Source organism: Pseudorca crassidens, chromosome 13 (assembly GCF_039906515.1).
Source record: "Pseudorca crassidens isolate mPseCra1 chromosome 13, mPseCra1.hap1, whole genome shotgun sequence".
Classification (NCBI taxonomy): Eukaryota; Metazoa; Chordata; class Mammalia; order Artiodactyla; family Delphinidae; genus Pseudorca; species Pseudorca crassidens.
The window spans coordinates 44,970,665-44,989,983 of record NC_090308.1 but is presented as its reverse complement, the minus strand read 5'-3'; the positions used below and the strand labels follow the sequence as shown (position 1 = coordinate 44,989,983).

The following is a 19,319-nucleotide window of genomic DNA, read 5'->3' as shown; positions in this document are numbered from 1 at the left end:
GGACCAAGTGAGAGAGTGGCATGGATATATATACACTACCAAATATAAAATAGATAGCTCGTGGGAAGCAGCCAAATAGCACGGGGAGATCAGCTTGGTGCTCTGTGACCACCGAGAGAGTGGGATAGGGAGGGTGGGAGGGAGGGAGATGCAAGAGGGAAGAGATATGGGGTATATGTATACGTATAGCTGATTCACTTTGTTATACAGCAGAAACTAACATACCATTGTAACACAATTACACTCCAATAAAGATGTTAAAAAAAATTTTTAAAAAAGAATCAAGCATCTAATTTTCCTATGTCTAAAGTCCAAATCATTAGGAAATATATTCTCCTGTCAACACACGAATAAAATGTTTTTGTAGTTTTTGCTTAAGCTTCTGTATGCACTGAACTTGTTTACATATGAAATACAGAAGGATAATTTATAATGGCCATGTCAATCCATATAGAAATTTGTATTTATTATTAACTCTTGTATAATCTGACTTATTTCTCTGTGCTTTACTTGTCCAAATAGATTAAAAGCTCTTTGTTGGAAGAAACTGCATTTGCTATCTCTTTGTTACCCTTTTGAAAACAATTGTACTTTCCACACTGTGATTTATTTTGCATGTCTAAACTCTAGACAAAAATGTGTAAATGCAAATACTTATTCACAATAAATGCGGTGCCCCAAGGCACTATTTCTAGCTTATAATAATTTGGGTATTATATTACATGATACTGTCTGTCAAACTATACTCCCAATCACATTACTTTTATTCTTACCAATTTACATAATGTGTGAAAAGAGAGTGAAAGGCAAAGGTATGTTCAATTTTCTCAGCCCAAGAGACAAATGAAGACACTCTTGGACCCGTAGGTTTACCTAGAAGTGAAGTCTGGCCCACTAATTCCCTTGGCTATCAGAGACCAATCACCTATGAAGTGATTAAAAATGGAAAAATAATGTTCCTTTGGGAAAAGAATATGCAAAAAATGTTGCTGCCTTCTAAACCATAAATATTCATGGGAGGGAGGAGAGAAGGAAGAGGAGAGAAATTTCCAAGGATATCACTAAGGGCTTCAGACAAAATGAATTTAATCAATCAAAAATAAGCACAAATCAGTTATTTTCAAAGTTTTTTTCTCCATTGGTAACCTGAAGTATATTAGCTTTGTATTTTCTTAAACATCTTTTTTTATTATTGTTGAAAATAAAAAACAATCTAAAATGCCTAATGCCAGAATGCTAATAATTACCCATCACATCAACAAGAACCAGATGTAGTCTTAAATTCTAATTTTTAATTAATGTTACTTATTATAGAATACTTTAATTGAACTGTGTCATGGATATTGGAACAGATAGCAGATCCAATTTTTAGCTTGGTAGTCTTATAGGATTTAGAAGTATACAAAAGCAGGAGTAAAAACTGGTTGAATTACTCATTTTCTTACTTCATTTACCATCAGACAAAACCATTAAAATCTTGCTAAGTTCACAAAGTACTCATTAAGTCTTCTGGACCCTGTGTCTTTACAGCTGTTTTCCTTATTCATCCTCATCAATCATTTAAAGTCAGGTACCTAATGTTATATATACTTTTTAATATACTTAAAATTTAAATTATGTTGGTTTAATAAATGATATGCCTGGAAATACATGTGAAAATTCTGTGCAATGAGAAACCCCAATTTTATCATTATATAAAGCCATGGTTATATCCTTCGTTTCAAGCAAATTTAGAATCCATTTATAAGAACCAAACAGGGGCTTCCCTGGTGGCACAGTGGTTGAGAGTCCGCCTGCCGATGCGGGGGACATGGGTTCATGTCCCGGTCCTGGAGGATCCCACGTGCTGCGGAGCGGCTGGGCCCATGAGCCATGGCCGCTGAGCCCGTGCGTCCGTAACTGATATTGCTTTAATTGTTTAATTGTTTTTCGCATATGAAATTCCCTAAGCTTAGCAGAGTCTTTTTTATACTTTGCTTTGAATATATTATCTCTCTGCTCTATTAAATCTACTGGCATTATTTTCCAGTGAGTTACATAATTTTCCCTTATGAGGTTTCAGAGTTCTTACATGACTCAGCATCATTTCCTAAAGACTCTGAGGAACCCAGGGCCCAGGTGTTACTTAAGCTGTTTTCTAAACTCAGTACTTTACTAAATATAACTTTCTCCTTCCACAATTTACTGAAAAATAATAATGTTGTATTACACTTGTGCCATATATACTGATTAATAGGTAAGTAATTTCGTGACATTATTTATTTTTCAAAGAAAAAATCTCAAAAGATCATTAAGAAAAGCTCACTTCTGGTAGTGCTGAAGAGGTTATCAAATAACAGGCCATTTCTGGGAGCTTAGGCACACTCACTAATCAGGTGACTTTGTGAAATTCAAAGGTATGGTCAACTCTCCTTAATTTAAAGGAAACATTATTTTAATAATAAGCATTGGGAAATCTCAGGTAGAGTGATTTGCCAAAAAAAGTATGGCTTGTGATTTTTAAAGAATGGATTACTGTCCTAGTTCTACTATTAATAGGCTTCCTGGACCTACACACAACCATCTAACCTGCACGAATTACTTACCCTCTTTGGGACACATTTTTTCACACCTTTAAAATAAAGGCAGTTGGACTAGAATTTCTGGAATCATTTCCAGCTCACACAGGCTGTAATTCTATAGCGTCGGTAGTTACGGCTGTACATGGTTACCAACATGAAAATAATTCTTAAATGGCATCAGAAAATGAACTAAATTAGAAATGACTAATGTGTTGTTTTTTTTAAAATATATGCTCAAATTTGGAGTTCAGTCTTTATTTTTCTGGGAATCAAGTAAGAATCTTATCTAAAGTGTCCAAAACTAGATGCTTTCAAAATCCAGGTTAATTCTAGAAGTTAATACATTCTAACTTGATGCTTGAGTCTTTTTGAACTAATTAGGTACTGTGTAACATTACTGATGAAGATTATGGTTACACTGATACTATAATTTAAAATTACTCCATGAATTATAAATTATCAGAACAAAAGAAGGAAGTTTAAATTTAATATAACTTTTTATTCTTCATTGTTTGACCCATTTGGAAATTCCACAGCACCCTTTGGAGAACATTTGTTAATTAGACTACCTATAATAAAACCAAGCTCTAAAGCTAAAATTTAATAAACACATGCAGTTGATTAATTTGTAGAACTCTAAGGTGAGTATCTCAAGTATGAATGTCAATGTATAGAAGCTTATCGGTAAAAAAAGAAAATCTGAGCAATGGTCATTTGATAATGACTCCATCCTCCAAGTACAATCCTCATACTCTGATTTAAAGACAACCAAAATGAACATAAAGAAACACCTGCCAGAAGAGCTGGCACAAACAGTACTGGATCTGATCCTACTCCTGTCATATCATTCCCTCCCCCTTTTACCTTTAATCCACATTTTCTTTCTTTCATACCTAATCATCGTCTATGATACTACATAATTCACTTACTTGTTAGGATTATTTTTTATTGTCTGCACGTCCTAAGGGAAGGCCATATTTTGCTCACTGATGCAGCTCAAGTCCTAGGACGGCCTGGCACTTAGTAATTATTAACCAAATACTTGGTTGACTGAATGAAGAAATGGAGTTTGCAGTGGAATAAAATGTATCCAGGTATGGGTCTTTATTCTCAGCTGAAATCACAGTACTATACATAAAAAACTCCATCAAGCCAGTATAGTTTATAAAGTTCATATTGGGCTTGGCTGGACATTTACTTCTTCTGTTATAAAAAATCAGTCTGTCATGGGATGGTGCACATGTACCTTACTCGTTAAAGACGAGCAGTTAACAAAAGAACAAAGTGAATTCCCTGAACATCAGCATGAACTTAGAAGAGCTTGTGGCTGACACCCATCAAATCTGTTTGACTTTAGCCAACTTGATGAAACTGCCATCTAGAATTTTCTTATTCAAAGGATGAGACCAATATCTTAGTAACCTACATTATAGTAATGTGTGGTTTACATAATTCAATTTGAATTTATTACAGATGCAATTATTTTAATACTAGGAGAAAAAAGATGCTATTTGAGCAATCTTTACTTTCTCAAACAAAGCAAGGAAAGTCTGAACCATATGGTTGAAGTTGAGGCCTAGTAAGAAAGAAATTAAACTGAAGAAAATGTATGTAAATTAGAAAAACTGTGCCATCTAGGAAAAAACGCTACTGTAGAATATAATAGCTTCATTAAAAATTTTTTTTTTTGCTGAAGTAATATATCATACAGGCCAATGTACTACATTTTTATTTTTGAATATTTTTTCTCCTTTTATTTTGATAGGAGTGTCACATGCTGGCATACATGGCATTTCTTTACAATTTTAGGTCAGGAAAAATAAGCTTTTTCCTCTCATAATTTTTATAATGCTCTACAAAGTCTGCCATCATAAACCACTTTGCATTTATTATAAATAGGTATTACATTAGGAAAGCAATTCAAATGTATTCCATTTCACTTGTGAAGCTAAGCAGCTTTGCATTATAACTAAGTTGAGTTAATGGGACTATGCTTAAAGAATGTGTTAACCTGGAACTGAAGTTACCCACTTGTTTCCTACGCAACTTAGGAGTCTACAAAACGAAGGCAGGAACCCTGCTGCGAGCAGGATAGGAAAATTATTATAATCTGCATTCCTAAATTGAACGAGAATTTTTGCTCAGCAGAAACCTCTTGACTGAAAAAACTCTGAAATTGTATCCTGCTGTTAAGAATACCTGTTGGGGTAGGGGGGAATCCAAACATCCCACTTTTCTTCAAATCAAATAAGTGTAAGGCATACATTTACAGTCTTAGTGGAAGCTATCTTTCATTTCACAAAGAGAAGCAACTTGTAACCCTTTTTGCTGAAAATGAAAAAAAAAATTTCATTAACCAAGTACTTAATCTTGGTTAATAGGTACTTTTAACTCTCTTTGATATCAAAATACTTTCTCTTGAAAATAAATTTCAGTATACATGTTTTGCTTTATAATACAGAAGGTGACATTCTTTTGTTTTAGTCCAGCACCTAAAATACAGATTATTGATATTTCTTGGGATGTTTTTAGAAGTCTGCTGAACAAACTCCTATGGTAGCCCTTAAAGCCATTATTTATTCATGATTGTATACCTTTATTATGTATTATACATATTAGCATTCACATGAAGTTTTTCTTTTGTCTTAGTTAATGCCTTTGGCCCTAAGCATCACTTTTTCTGATATTAAGATTCTAACTCCTAATTTCTTTAGATTGTATTTGCCTAGTACACTTTTTTAAAAATTGTTTTTACTACTGTTTTATTTTAGTGGACTAGGTAAACAGTGGATGTGAATATGTGTACTGGGCTGTGAGGCAGTATTTTTTTTTTACTCTGGATTTTGTCAAAAAGGCATGCAATCCACTGGTATAGTTATTGACAGAGAAAATTTGTGATATCCTAAGTATTCCATTGAAGCAAAAATCCCATTAACCACAGCTGTTTTCAAACAATTAGAAACATGCCATCAGAAAAGTACCAAAGTACCAAATGGTATCAGGGGAAATGGAAGTTTGAGTTGAATGCCCAAAGAATAATTGAGAATGTGAAAAGAAATTGTTTTTATAAATCTTAAAATAATAAGTGCTAAGATAATCATGACTGCCATCATGGTATGACTGACCATAAAACTCTGAAATTCCTTATGGGATTAGCAGAGTTTTGCTTGGTGTGGTAAAGTGTGACCCGTCTCAATACCCAGCACCAGCAATTGCCATTTTGTGACTGCTACCTTCCCCTTTCCATCCACTCCTTGCAGTCTTATATTAAAAACCTAATTTTTACAGGCTTCCCACCAATACATAGGCCCAGTCTCCAGGTCCTTGTTTTCTCCATTATCCCCTCTAACCAGTTAGAGTTCAAGCACTGATAATTCTTCCTTCAAAAGATGCATTGCATCCATGTCTTTCTCTTTCCACTTCCCTTCTCACTTCTTGTCCAGACTATTGTTTTAACCACCTATCCATCCCCTCTACTCTACTCGGCCTATCCTTTCACTTTCAAATTTTTGAATAACTTTGTTTTTGTTGTATCCTGCTATCTGTAGAGACAGAATTTGGTTCAGCACTGTGATCTAAGTTGAAAATATTTTCTTAAAAAAAAATCTATATATTTCTTTACATTTACTGACATGAAAGATACAACAAACCTATTTTGTCATAATATTTTTAAGTTTTCTATTAAAGGTTTTAAGTCTTAAAAAACTTTCATTATATGATCTTTCTTTGCTTAATATATGTATGTAACTTCTTAAGAATATTTAGGGCTTCCCTGGTGGTGCAGTGGTTGAGAGTCTGCCTGCCAATGCAGGGGACACGGGTTCGTGCCCCGGTCCGGGAAGATACCACATGCTGTGGAGCGGCTGGGCCCGTGAGCCACAACTACTGAGCCTGCGCGTCTGGAGCTTGTGCTCCGCAACAAGAGAGGCCGCGGCAGTGAGAGGCCCGCGCACCGCGATGAAGAGTGGCCCCCGCTCGCCGCAACTAGAGAAAGCCCACGCACAGAAAAGAAGACCCAGCACAGCCAAAAATAAATAAATAAATGAAATTTAAAAAAAAAAAAAAAAGAATATTTAATGGAGTGCACATTTTCTTCTAATTTGTAACTTTATAAGCTCATATGATAACCTACATATAAAGTTTGTAACTTCATATAATAAACTTGATCTTCTATATCTTTAGAATATTCACTATTTCCCTATTATGACTGACAGAAAAAGTAGCATTTTTTCCCCTCTGTCTCCCATTCTTTGTCAACTAATGTTGAGCATTAACATGACCTTCCTTAGTGCCTTTTTTTTTCTAGCTTATACTTTTATGACTTGATTTGTCAGGTTTAAGTGGTATCTGATTCATAGATATTGAGAATAAAGCAATCAGCTAACTTTATATACCAGTTTCTTTCTGTTGTGTCCTCCTAATTTTTGTTAGTTACTTTAATTCTACAGGATATTATACTTTTATGCTCTATTCTGTCACCCTAATCTTCATATCTGTTTTAGATTTAGTTTTAGAATTAAATACATTCAATGCTCACGAGCAGTCCTTTTTCAGTAGTGTCTACAGTCATCTCTTGGTTTGATGGAGTTTGTCCTCTAATAGTCGCCTCAAGAAGGGCTCATGATAGCAACATTTCCTGAATTCCATTATGTTCAGAATATTTGTCTCTAGCTTTTACACCTTGAAGCCAGTCTGACAGGTTATAAAATCCTTGGTACACACTTTCTTTTCCTATAATGATGGTGAATTCACCATCTCCCAAGGCATCCTATCTCATTGTTGGATATCTCATCTGTTACTAGGTGAGTTTCTTTTTAAGTTTTGCCAAAATCGGTCTCTTTGTAATTTTCTAATAGAGTAGCCTACAGTCTCTTCTATGTAGAACTCTCCAAATATTTCTCTTCTCCAGGATAAAAGTAACAAGTCATTGAAGGAAAGTTCTCCAGAATAACTTTTAATAGACTTAATGATTTGTTTATTCAGTCAGCTCAAGTCATTGCATCTTCCTTGCGCTTCTTGTGCCTTCCTCATAGCACTGTTTTAAAGCAAGTCAGAGTTATCATTTTAGAGGGACCATTGGGATCATCTAGTACAAAGGCATCATTTTAGGAAGAAGAAACAGGCCCAGGGAGAGGCAAAGAGATTTTCCCAAGGTCAGTCCGCTACCAGGAAACTGAGTCTAACTTTGAACCCAGGTGATCCCCAGGCAAACGTTCTTCCCACTTCACTGAGTCCTTCAAAAATACAACGATCAATTTTTGTGTGTGTGTGTGGTGAGATCTCTTCTCTTAATTATGTGAGTGATGAATGTGCTAACTAACCTTATCATGGTAATCATGGTATCATGGTAATTGCATTATATAAATGTATAATATATAAATGTATCAAATCATCACGTTGTACACCTTAAGCTTACACAGTGTTATACATTAATTACATTTCAATAAAGATGGAAAAAATAAAATAGTAAAAAACGTTTCAATGCACTTAAAGAACTCACTGTATGCCCCGTCACATAAGGGAAATTACCTAATGTCTGCTAGATGATTATCATTTCATTTCTTATTCCAGCTACGTATGAAACAATACAATATACAGGATAGCCATATCAGAGAATTTAGAGTGGGTTTGCTGTTCATTTACATAAATTGTCACTTTCATTTTCTGTTTCTTGAAACTGACAAACTTCAGATAATTGCAGATTTCATTTTCCTACTGTAAACTCTGTAAACCATCATTTTGAAATCAAATTACACAGCTTATGCTTAAAACATAAGGGCCAGATTCTATCTTCAAATATACCACCCACTCTCTAACAGCAGAATTTGGCCCTAAAAACCCATTAACAAATATTGTCATTAAACTAAAGAGCTAATTACTTTGGATTCAGACAGAATAAACAAAATCATAGGCCAACCTCAGCTGGTAGTAATAATGGTAAGACTAACCGTATGTTACACTGGAGATTTAAAGAACAAAGACGTACTAACACTAATGTAACCAAACATAGAAAATTATCTTCCAAACGGAGCAAACTATTATAGTTAGAAAATTCTTGAAAGCACATTGGAATTACGTGATATAAGAAATAAAGAATATTCTAAGAAATTAATGTCATAATTCAAAATTTTCAGTGTTTAATGAGGAGGGAAATGAGAAATTTATCTACTGCAATATTTCACAAATGAAGAATTACATCTAAAAATCATTTTGATCTAATTGGAAGTACTATTCTCATATTCAAATCAGTTTAATACTATACTACAAGATGCAAGAGCCTTGCTTTAAGGCTATTTTAAATAACCATTAGCAGGACTACTTTATAGTTCTATGAAAGTGAACTTCCCAGATAACTGAACATTTTCTCAGCTCTTAAAAATTATGTTAAAATTACTTTAATAATATATACTTTAGAAAAAGTTTTATAAATCCTGAGGAGCAATAAAAATTAGCCATGATTTCATCAATCGATCATAACCATCAATAATATTATGATGTAGATCATTTCAATTTTCTTTCTATGCATCTGTAGCTTTTCTTAATCAAAATGGGACCATATCACAACATAGTTTGTAACTTGTTGTTTTCATTTACAATATATTATGAGCATTTTGCCACATCAATTTTACTTTTGCTACATCAATTTAAATGACTTTTGAACTTCTCAAATTGAGAATAATAGACATTTTAATTATTCTGGATATCTCACAAATATCATTATTACACTGTTTCATAATAACACTAATACTCCACAGAGATTCCTACATATTTAGATCTCCTTTCTCCTATACCGAATGGTCCCAGATGGCTCTGCTGCTCTAAAGCTCTATCTTACCTTCAGCTCTTTTTCCCTCTCTCTCAATATCAGATTTCCAGATACAGCTAACCCTGGCTGAAATAAACCTAAATTTGCTATTTTCATTTCTAGATTAATGACATGGCAGATTATCTACTGACAACTAAAATAATACATGATTTCAAATTGAATTACATTTATAAGTACCCAGGTATTTTCTTCACTTCCTCAAACTTCATCTTGGAGGAAAAATTCCTCCTACCTTTCTCCCTCAAGAAATCATTATTGCAAAACACTTGGCTAGTTTCTCCTTGTTAATAACTCATACCTGACCAGATTGATGTTTACTGCTCTTTGTATTAAGCTTTTTACCAGCAAATTTGGAAGACAAAAGAATGCTATGATACATGAGGGGACCAGACTAGATCTCAATGGTCCATTTCTGCTCTAAAACTTTATGCTTCTATGAAGTTTCTGTATTTATTCTTTTGTTGTATATTTTACTTCATGAGTATGGAGGCTGTTTCACTCAGGTTCCCTGAAGCTACATTGTAAGTTTTCTATAGGAAGCCACAATTTAAGATAAATAAGCCAATGATAATGAACATGACTCGCTTGAGGACACAATTCTATTCTTTCTCCACCTGCTCCTCTGCAAAGAAAAAAAAAAAAGAAGACAAAAGAAAGAAAGCGTGGAAAAGTAGTTTCTATATTTTTCTGAAATTGAAGTATTATAAAAGATCTGCACTAAAAGCTTTATGAAGTCTTATCTGGAGACTCTGTTGAACCATAAACTTGTATACTATATATTTAAGGATTTTTATTATCTTGTGTACTACAAATTTTAGAATTTTCCATCAGATGGCAATCTTATTATTGAAAACAGTTCTAACAACAAATGTACATGAAAATTCATTGTTAGAGTTAACCCAATTCTGTAAATCTTTTATTTTGGTTACTTTAAGTGTTGCTTTATTTCATTTTATTATTTTTTAATTTTTTATTGAAGTATAGTTGATTTACAATGTTGTGTTAGCTTCTGGTGTGCAGCAAAGTGATTCAGTTTAAAATTTTTATGCTGCTTTATTTTATGCATATAACTATATTCATTTTCCTTGTGTAATACTAATAGGTAATGTGTAGCTAACTTGCATTATATGGGCACACTTCTTTTTGATTAGGGTTTATTTTTGCCTTTTGATACTTTTTGGACAAGAAAGTGTATACGATATGAATAAGTTCACACAAAGACTAACAGAAAAGAAAATAGCTATAAGCCTGAAACTCAAAGGATTTTGATTAAAAACTTCACTCTTCACTGTAAAAGTAGTATCATATTGAGCCTTTAAAAAAAATCATCACAATTTAAGGTCTGAATATGTCCGTACCAGCCTCTTCGTTTACTGAAATAAAAATGCAAACCTTTTATAAATTTAAAATTGCAAATAATAAAGATGAAGTTGCTAAATTATATATAGGAAACAGAAATAAAATAAAGTGATATTCAATGAATGTATATTTACCCTGTTATAAATATAGCACATGATTTCTAAGGTTTAATCTGCAGAGGAAAAGAGTAGCTAAAGGCATATTAAGCAGATCTGTTCTTTTCAAATCTAAGGCTGAATTTTTAAAATGAAGAGAAAAAGAAAAAACCGTCAAAAAAAATGCTTAGCCAACCCTCAGTAGTAATTCATTATTATCACCTTCTAGATACTTCTTAGAATTAGATCCATAAACATCTGAATAAGTTAAAACATTATGTGGAACAGAGAAACAGCTAAAGAGAGCAATGGCAGGACTGTCACTCTAAAAGAGAGATAGAGACATCGGGGAAATTAGCTCATCATACTGAACTTTAGAAAGGAATACTGGGGCTCCCCTGGTGGTGGAGTGGTTGAGAGTCTGCCTGCTGATGCAGGGGACACGGGTTCGTGCCCCGGTCTGGGAAGATCTCACATGCCGCGGAGCGGCTGGGCCCGTGAGCCATGGCCGCTGAGCCTGCGCGTCCAGAGCCTGTGCTCCCCAACGGGAGAGGCCACAACAGTGAGAGGCCTGCGTACCACCAAAAAAAAAAAAAAAAACCCAATCCAAAAATGGGCAGAAGACCTAAACAGACATTTCTCCAAAGAAGATATACAGATCAAACACATGAAAGAATGCTCAAAATCATTAATCATTAGAGAAATGTAAATCAAAACTACAATGAGATATCATCTCACACACGTCAGAATGGGTGGGAATGTAAATTGATACAGCCACTATGGAGAAAAGTATGGAGTTTCCTTAAATAACTAAAAATAGAACTCCCATACGACCCAGCAATCCCACTACTGGGCATATACCCTGAGAAAACCATAATTCAATAAGAGTCATGTACCAAAATGTTCATTGAAGCTCTATTTACAATAGCCAGGACATGGAAGCAATCTAAGTGTCCATCGACAGATGAATGGATAAAGAAGATGTGGCACATATATACAATGGAATATTACTCAGCCATAGAAAGAAACAAAATTGAGTTATTTGTAGTGAGGTGGATGGACCTAGAGTCTGTCATACAGAGTGAAGTCAGTCAGAAAGAGAAAAACAAATACCGTATGCTAACACATATATATGGAATCTAAAAAACAACAACAAAAAATGGTCATGAAGAAACTAGGACCACGATGGGAATAAAGACGCAGACCTACTAGAGAATGGACTTGAGGATACGGGGAGGGGGAAGGGTATGCTGGGACAAAGTGAGAGAGTGGTAACGTATATATGGACATATATACACTACCAAATGTAAAATAGATAGCTAGTGGGAAGCAGCCGCATAGCACAGGGAGATCAGCTCGGTACTTTGTGACCACCTAGAGGGGTGGGATAGGGAGGGTGAAAGGGAGGGAGATGGAAGGGGGGAGATATGGGGATATATGTATATGTATAACTGATTCACTTTGTTATAAAGCAGAAACTAACACACCATTGTAAAGCAATTATACTCCAATAAAGATGTTAAAAAAAAGAATATTGGAAAGGATTAATAATTCAATTGGGGGGGGGATCAAAAAAGGAGCACTAATTTAGCACTAATTTAAAATATGTCTTCCTTGTTTATTCTTGTGACTGAAGGAAACAAACCACATAAAACCCCTTTAAATGAAGTTTGAAAATTAGAAGTACATTATTTTAAATGCCAATTTCCATGTTTCTCAAAGGTCCGAGACCCACTTTCATCAGGATCTTTTGGGGGTGAGTAGCTGTAAAAATGCAGATTGCTGGACCATATCCCAGTCTAGTGAATCTAACTCTCTGTGAAATATGCCCAGGAATCAGCATTTTAAGAACCTCTCTCTCCCCTATGTCACTCTCATGCATATTAGAATTTGGGAACCACTGTATGCCATGCTTTTTTGGGTGAAACTGATTTCAGGTATCAAGATAACCACTGTGCCTTGCTTGTATTTATATTTACATGACATATAACAAGTTTTGAACTTTGTATTTTATTTACCTTTTTTTGCTGCAGAGCTACACATAGCTGGCTATTTTCCTTATATTCAACAACTGCTTTTACTTTTGTATATTTAAAAAAATACATTAAATATTCACTTTTGATGTAATTAAGAGTTACACAAGAATGTGAGTTACTTCCAAAGTTCTCTTACCTTCAAATCCTTATTCTTATTCAGAAAGTTCTGAACATATACAATGGAAATTTTCAAGAAGAATATATGCAGTGGATTCTCTGTTTAATTTTCAAGTGTTTCAGAGCTGGCCAAGGAGACTCCTGAGGTGGACACCAGAAACGCCATTGAGAAGGGAAGACAGCAATGCTGAAGCCTCTGGGTACCTGATTACCTCCGAACAGAACAGAAAAACAAATAGTTGGTCACCTGAAATTCACAGAGAATCTGCTATGGAGAAGGTTATTTTCAGTAAACTAGCACTGTTACTAAATTTAAACTTGGCCTGGGTTCGCTGCTCCCTGATTTAGCACCGTTGTTATTTAAAATTTCATATCACTGTGAAGTCAGAATTGCGTGATGCTGCTGTCTGCAGAGGATTCTGGTTGAATTCATATTGCTTTAATTGACTACTTTTCTAAACATTGCATCAAGTGGTATAATTACTAATTTTAGTTTTGATATGCAGGTGCTACATTTTGGTGCTGAATTTCTTCCTAAGTCAAGGCTGATGAGGTCTTTTGGAAATACATCCTTATGTGAGACTCTATCACATCTCATAAAAGATAAAATGTGATACTTTACTAAATCCCAATGGAATCATCTGGTACTTTTGCTATGTTTTCTTTAACATGGGTAATGATTGCCAAGATAATTAGACATAAATAAAAATTATATCCTTTGTACTCAATATGTGTTGCCTACTCAGGGAAACCAAAATTCTAGCTTCTTTGCTGCATGAGTTAAGCAGGTGTTAGTAGTAGCTAATGGAAAAAGAGAATAAAATACCCATTTTAAAAATTGGTAATTAATCATGAAAATATTCTCCCAAAGGGTAGAGGAAGCATCATGCACAGATAAATACCAAGTCAAATACAAAATAAGAGTGTAATACATATGCAAGCACAGAGCATACTGTAGAACGATAGGTTTTCACGGAAGAGCTTACTGTTTGGCCACCCAAAATCCATTTCCAACTTTCTTCTTGCTTGCTATGACTCACAGAAATAGAGAACAGAAAATCAAACGTTCACTCTCTTGGCCTCCCTTACTGCTAAGAGTGGTCATGCGATCCCATTCTGGCCCATGAACTATAAGAAGTACACTGGGTTAGAAATCCAGGCAGAAATTTGTTTTATTGATAAATAGAAAGGTTCCTTCTCTTCTCTTTACCACACAATTGCTTGCCTTGAATGAGGCTGGGATACTTGGAGGTAGAGCAGTCACCTTGTCACCGTGATGTAAAACATAACAAAAGTCCAGAGAAACTCAAAGATATCGGCCCTGTTATCGATGAGCAGCTGAACCAACACTACTAACTGTTTCCTTTGGAATTGTACTTGTTTAAACCACCGGGTTTTCTGTTGCTAACAGAATCATTGTAGGTTGACGAAATGCTCAAAAAACATTTGTTAAACAGTAAGTGCCACTGCTATGCTTGTAGTGATACCTATCTTTATAAATTGCAAAGTAATCTGCAAGTTCTCATTCTATGTAGTCAAGGACAGCTTTCATTCTGACAGAGGTTGGAACTTGCATTCTTTTGACTCCTAGGAAAGTTGTGCATGTGGGGAATAATGGGTCACAAGGTGGTGGTAACTAACTAGAACAAAATGAAATGAAAAGCCTAGCTCAGAGCTAAGTTCGGAATAAAAGGGTCAAGTACTACGGTAAAAGAAAGGTTTTCATTTTTGCCTCAGTGCCAAAGCTACCACATTAGTCGAAATCTCAGTGGAAGAGTTTGAAGTTCCACCATTATTATATTACTAAGTCCTGTGGATTCTTCGTCTGAAATATTGTTCACATCCATTACTTCATTACTGGCTTCCTTTCATCAACATTTCTTACTCAATCCCAGTCTGGGTTTTCACTTTCTCTATCCTAAACTATTGCCATAGACTCTTTAACAGATTTCTTTTTCTGTTTTTCTTAAACATTGCCATATGTACTATAGTTGCCTCAAGTCTTAATTTTTCGAAATAATTTCACTGGATGCCTCTTCTGTTCAAATCACAAGAACTTTTAGTCTATTAGATTAAGAACAAGGTCTTTAACTTGGCATTTAAGACTCCTTATAACATAACTCCTAGATTTCCTATCTCCCTTCCCCAATACTCTAGGTAGTTTAGTGAGAGGATTTGTCTCCACTCCAGAGGTACACCCTGACTAGGTTAAAATAATCCATGTACCTCAATCTCTACCTACAATATTAGCGATGAGCACACAACCTTAATAGGTCAATGATCTCCATTCTGGGGTTTTCATTGCCCTATTGTGTAAATAAATAAATAAATAAATGAACTTTGTTTTTCTTGCTGGACATAAGCATATGAACATGTAGCATCTGGAACTACTAGCAACCACCTTGGGATCATCAGAGGAGAACTTGCTAGAACTCAAGTCAACACCAAGGAAATAGCTGAAAAACAGATAAAAAGGATCTGAGTTCTGAGCTTGGTGTTTCACCCTGGGACAGAGCTTTGCTTGCAGGTAGAATACCCTGAATGTCTCAGTTATGTGTGAATTTATAGATTCCTTTTTTTTTGTATTAAGCCAGTTTGGGTTGGTATCTGTTACTTGCAGCCAAAATCTTTACAGTCTGTTTATTTATATTTTTATTGTGTTCCTGCCATTTCATTCATTTCTGCTTCTCTCTCTTCCTATCTATATTCTACCTCTTTTCATGATCCAGTCCTCTTCCCCATGAAATGTCTCCAGAGTTTTCTAATCTAAACCACTTTATTTTCCACTGTATATATTGATAAGAGAGCCCATCAAAGTATATGATGCTATCATTTGATGACTCTCAAATCTTATCTTTAGCTTAACATTTTCTTCTAACTGAATAGTTGAAATCTAAACTTGAATGTCTTGAAGGTCCCTCAAACTGAATTTTTCCTAACTGGATTCATAAAAACCTTCCTCTCAAATACACCTTTCCTCCAGTGTTGCCTATTTTTGTAAACAGCACCATCAGCCATTAGTTAAACAAGCCAAAAAGCAAGGCCTTCAACCTTTAAAAAAAGGAATCAGAGTAGATTTAATCCTTCTTTTCCCCCTTAGCCCCAGTACCTGATTATCAAATGCTTTTGATTTTACTGCTTAAATAATTTTAAAATCTATCTACTTTGTCCCCTTTCTTTCTCTATCTTCCTCTTTCCTTTTCTCCTCCACTATCATCACCACTACCACCACCACCACAACCTCTAAAACCTTGTCTGTTGCCTGGAATACTGCATGGCTTTTTTCTGTCTCTCATCTCACATTTTGTTTCTCTTCACTAAATTCTCCTCATGGCATTTAGATCTTTTAAAAACACACAACTGATCATGTCAACCCCTTGTTTAAAAGCCTTCAATGCCTTCTCATTGTTCTCAGGGTAAAGAACAAGGACTTACATCACCCAGTCCCTACCTCTTCATCCTCATATCCCTAGAGAGAAGTGACTATTTCTGTTTATAATTATCCTCATTTTTAAAATACCCTGCATTCAGCAGAGTGCTTAGCACACAGTAGGCACTCAATAAATATTTGTTGAATGAATGAACAATTTCCTTGCAATAACTCCTGAACCAAGAACCACCTTGTGTTATTATTTTTTCCTGTATATTTTATTTTTTGAATTACTTAGTACGCTGAAGGCAAAGAAATGTCCTATTTCTTTGTACTATATAGCAGAATGCTATGTAAGTAGTAGGGGTTCAGAAGACATTCAACTGTATTGATAATGATATTTCTTCTACTCTGACTCTTTCTTAAAAGGATAACATTAAAGTGAACAAGGGGAAATATATTATTAGTCTGTCAAAAATGGAAGTAAAAAATAGGTAACTTGTTTCTGGATCCCAATTCTACAGAATCTGCATAGATTAATTATAAAGGAGCTGTTTTTCTGCATGACATGAAGAACCTTCAGATAAGCCCTGAGTTATGTGAATAAACACTCAAACATGATGTTTGCTGTTTTCACTGTCATACTTTCAAATATTTTATATTTCTTTTTAAAAATCTTTTGTCTTTGAAAAATATAAGCAAAAATTCAATAGTTTCAATAATTTTAAAAATATTTATTTTTTTGGGGTTGCATTGGGTCGTAGTTGTGGGATGTGGGACCTTTTGTTGCAGTGCGTGGGCTCTTTGTTGCAGTGTGCGGGCTTCTCTCTAGTTGTGGCAGGTAGGCTCATTAGTTGTGGCGCGAAGGCTCTCTAGTTGTGGTGCACCGGCTCAGTAGTTCTGGCATGTGGGCTTAGTTGCCCTGCGGCATGTGGAATCCCAGCTCCCTGACCAGGGATCAAACCGGCATCCCCTGCATTGCAAGATGGATTCTTAACCACTGGACCACCAGGGAAATCCCAATAGTTTCAATAAATAAAGCTAAAGTCTTTTGGAGCTGAGACAAGTTATTTTGGAAAATAGTTATCCCAAGTACAAATTAATTCCTAGTTATTGGATATTTACCTGAAAGGGGCAAAAAGAACTGCAGGTATTCCAAAGTAGGGATGAAATTTTAGCCTATGCTATATACTGATATTATCTTAAATAAGATATTTCTTAGGGTAACTTATAATAAGAACATGCACTGGAGTCTAAAGGTAATGAAGCAGTGGGGCTGTAAGTGTTATTAAACAGGAGGATACAGGGATACATGTTTCTCAAAGGCTTCTGACTGTGTTAACTGTAGCCAGAAAATGCTTAAGTTGAAAAATGGTAGATAGAATTGAGGGGAGCCAGAAGGGGAGAGGCCACAAAATTTAAGAGTAGATAATGCAAATTTTGTGCCTGAATAAAATTCTTGAGCAGGCTTAAACATCTGTTTCTTAAAAACTAGTTGAAGTTGGCCTAAGGCTTACTTATATACGAGGTAATCGCCTTTGGGGTTCTATAGACTTGTTTAGTTATAAATATCTTCTAGTTTCTCAGGGTATTGAATCTGTTAGGGAGTTTGTAAAATTAAAAAAAAAAGAAAGGAAAGAAAAAAAATTGAAAAAGAAACCTCTTGCACAAAACGCATTTTAAGAATGACTACAAATAGTTTTCTTAAAAATCAGAGAGCAGGTCTTCCCTGGCGGCACAGTGGTTGAGAGTCCGCCTGCCGATGCAGAGGACATGGGTTCATGCCCCGGTCTGGGAAGATCCCACATGCCGTAGAGCAGCTGGGCCTGTGAACCATGGCCACTGAGCCTGCGCGTCCGGAGCCTGTGCTCCGCAATGGGAGAGGCCACAACAGTGAGAGGCCCGCGTACCGCAAAAAAAAAAAAATCAGAGAGCAGGCTATTTTATAATTTTTACCCAGCTATTAAAAGATATTTTAAGAAACTAGTGATTTGTAACTTAATATTCAACTGCTTTTCAAGCAAAATTCCACCAGTATATAGTCATGATTTCTTTTCTCCTGTAACTTAAACTCCAAGGGATAGGCTGAAGTGGCCTGTTTATTTTGCTTCTCTTTATGTAAATAAAAAATAAGTTTAATTGCATGAAGGAAGGACCTTATGCTCTGCCTCTTTTTACATGCTTCTTTTCTGTATGATGGGAAAAATTATTTTCAAGTATACGGTATTTCACTGGCTAAACTTTTCTGTTTTGTTAATTTCTATAGCTATTGGCAAGATTGGGTTAGTCCTTTTGCATGAAAATTGACATGTGTTCTATAATTATAGTAAAACCTTTTGCTTTTTTTTGAATTTTATTTTATTTTTTATACAGCAGGTTATTAGTTATTTATTTTATAAATATTAGTGTATATATGTCAATCCCAATCTCCCAATTCATCCCTTTTGTATTTCTTTAAAAACTGATTCCTTTAAGAGTATGAGATTGCCAATGGATGTCATAGCCATTCTATAATGCAAGTAGTGAAGTTTTAAAAAACACGTGGAGTACAGATGTTCATGAGTGCTACAAAAAGAATATAAGCTTGCCTATTTATGTATATTTTTTGTAGGTTTTTCTCAATATTGCATTGAAATGTAAAAAGTTTTATTTATCTACCTCTGGCTCAAAGATTTAGAGTACCCTATAACAGCACCTACTAGTAAAAAGCAAAATTCTCTCATAATTTTGAAAACTTCCTAAGGAAATGAGAGAAATAATATCATATGATGAGAATTAAATAAGTAAAAGCTACACATAAGACATCTGTGATTATTCCTAGATGATTGACCTTCTGTGATTATCTCAATAAAAGAAACACTGAGAGTTTGGGAACTCCCTATAGTCCATTAAGGAGATCTGGAAATAATTTCATTGCAAGGAGACAGGACTGGAAAATGACTAGAGAAGCTAAAA

At 35.0% G+C, this 19,319-nt stretch overlaps 1 protein-coding gene across 5 annotated transcripts in view; it reads right to left on the bottom strand.

Annotated features, from left to right (window-relative positions):
• Positions 1–19,319, bottom strand: part of HS3ST5 (heparan sulfate-glucosamine 3-sulfotransferase 5) — a 291,317-nt gene that overhangs the window by 172,268 nt on the left and 99,730 nt on the right. For 3 of the 5 annotated variants that reach the window (XR_010933759.1, XM_067702312.1, XM_067702310.1), the window contains exon 3: positions 13,014–13,198. The exons of 1 other annotated variant lie outside the window; for it this stretch is intronic. The gene's annotated coding sequence lies outside the window, so the exon portion shown is untranslated. Of the gene's footprint in view, positions 1–13,013; positions 13,243–19,319 lie in introns of those variants that run through there. One more of the 5 variants, XM_067702311.1, reaches the window with a different exon arrangement.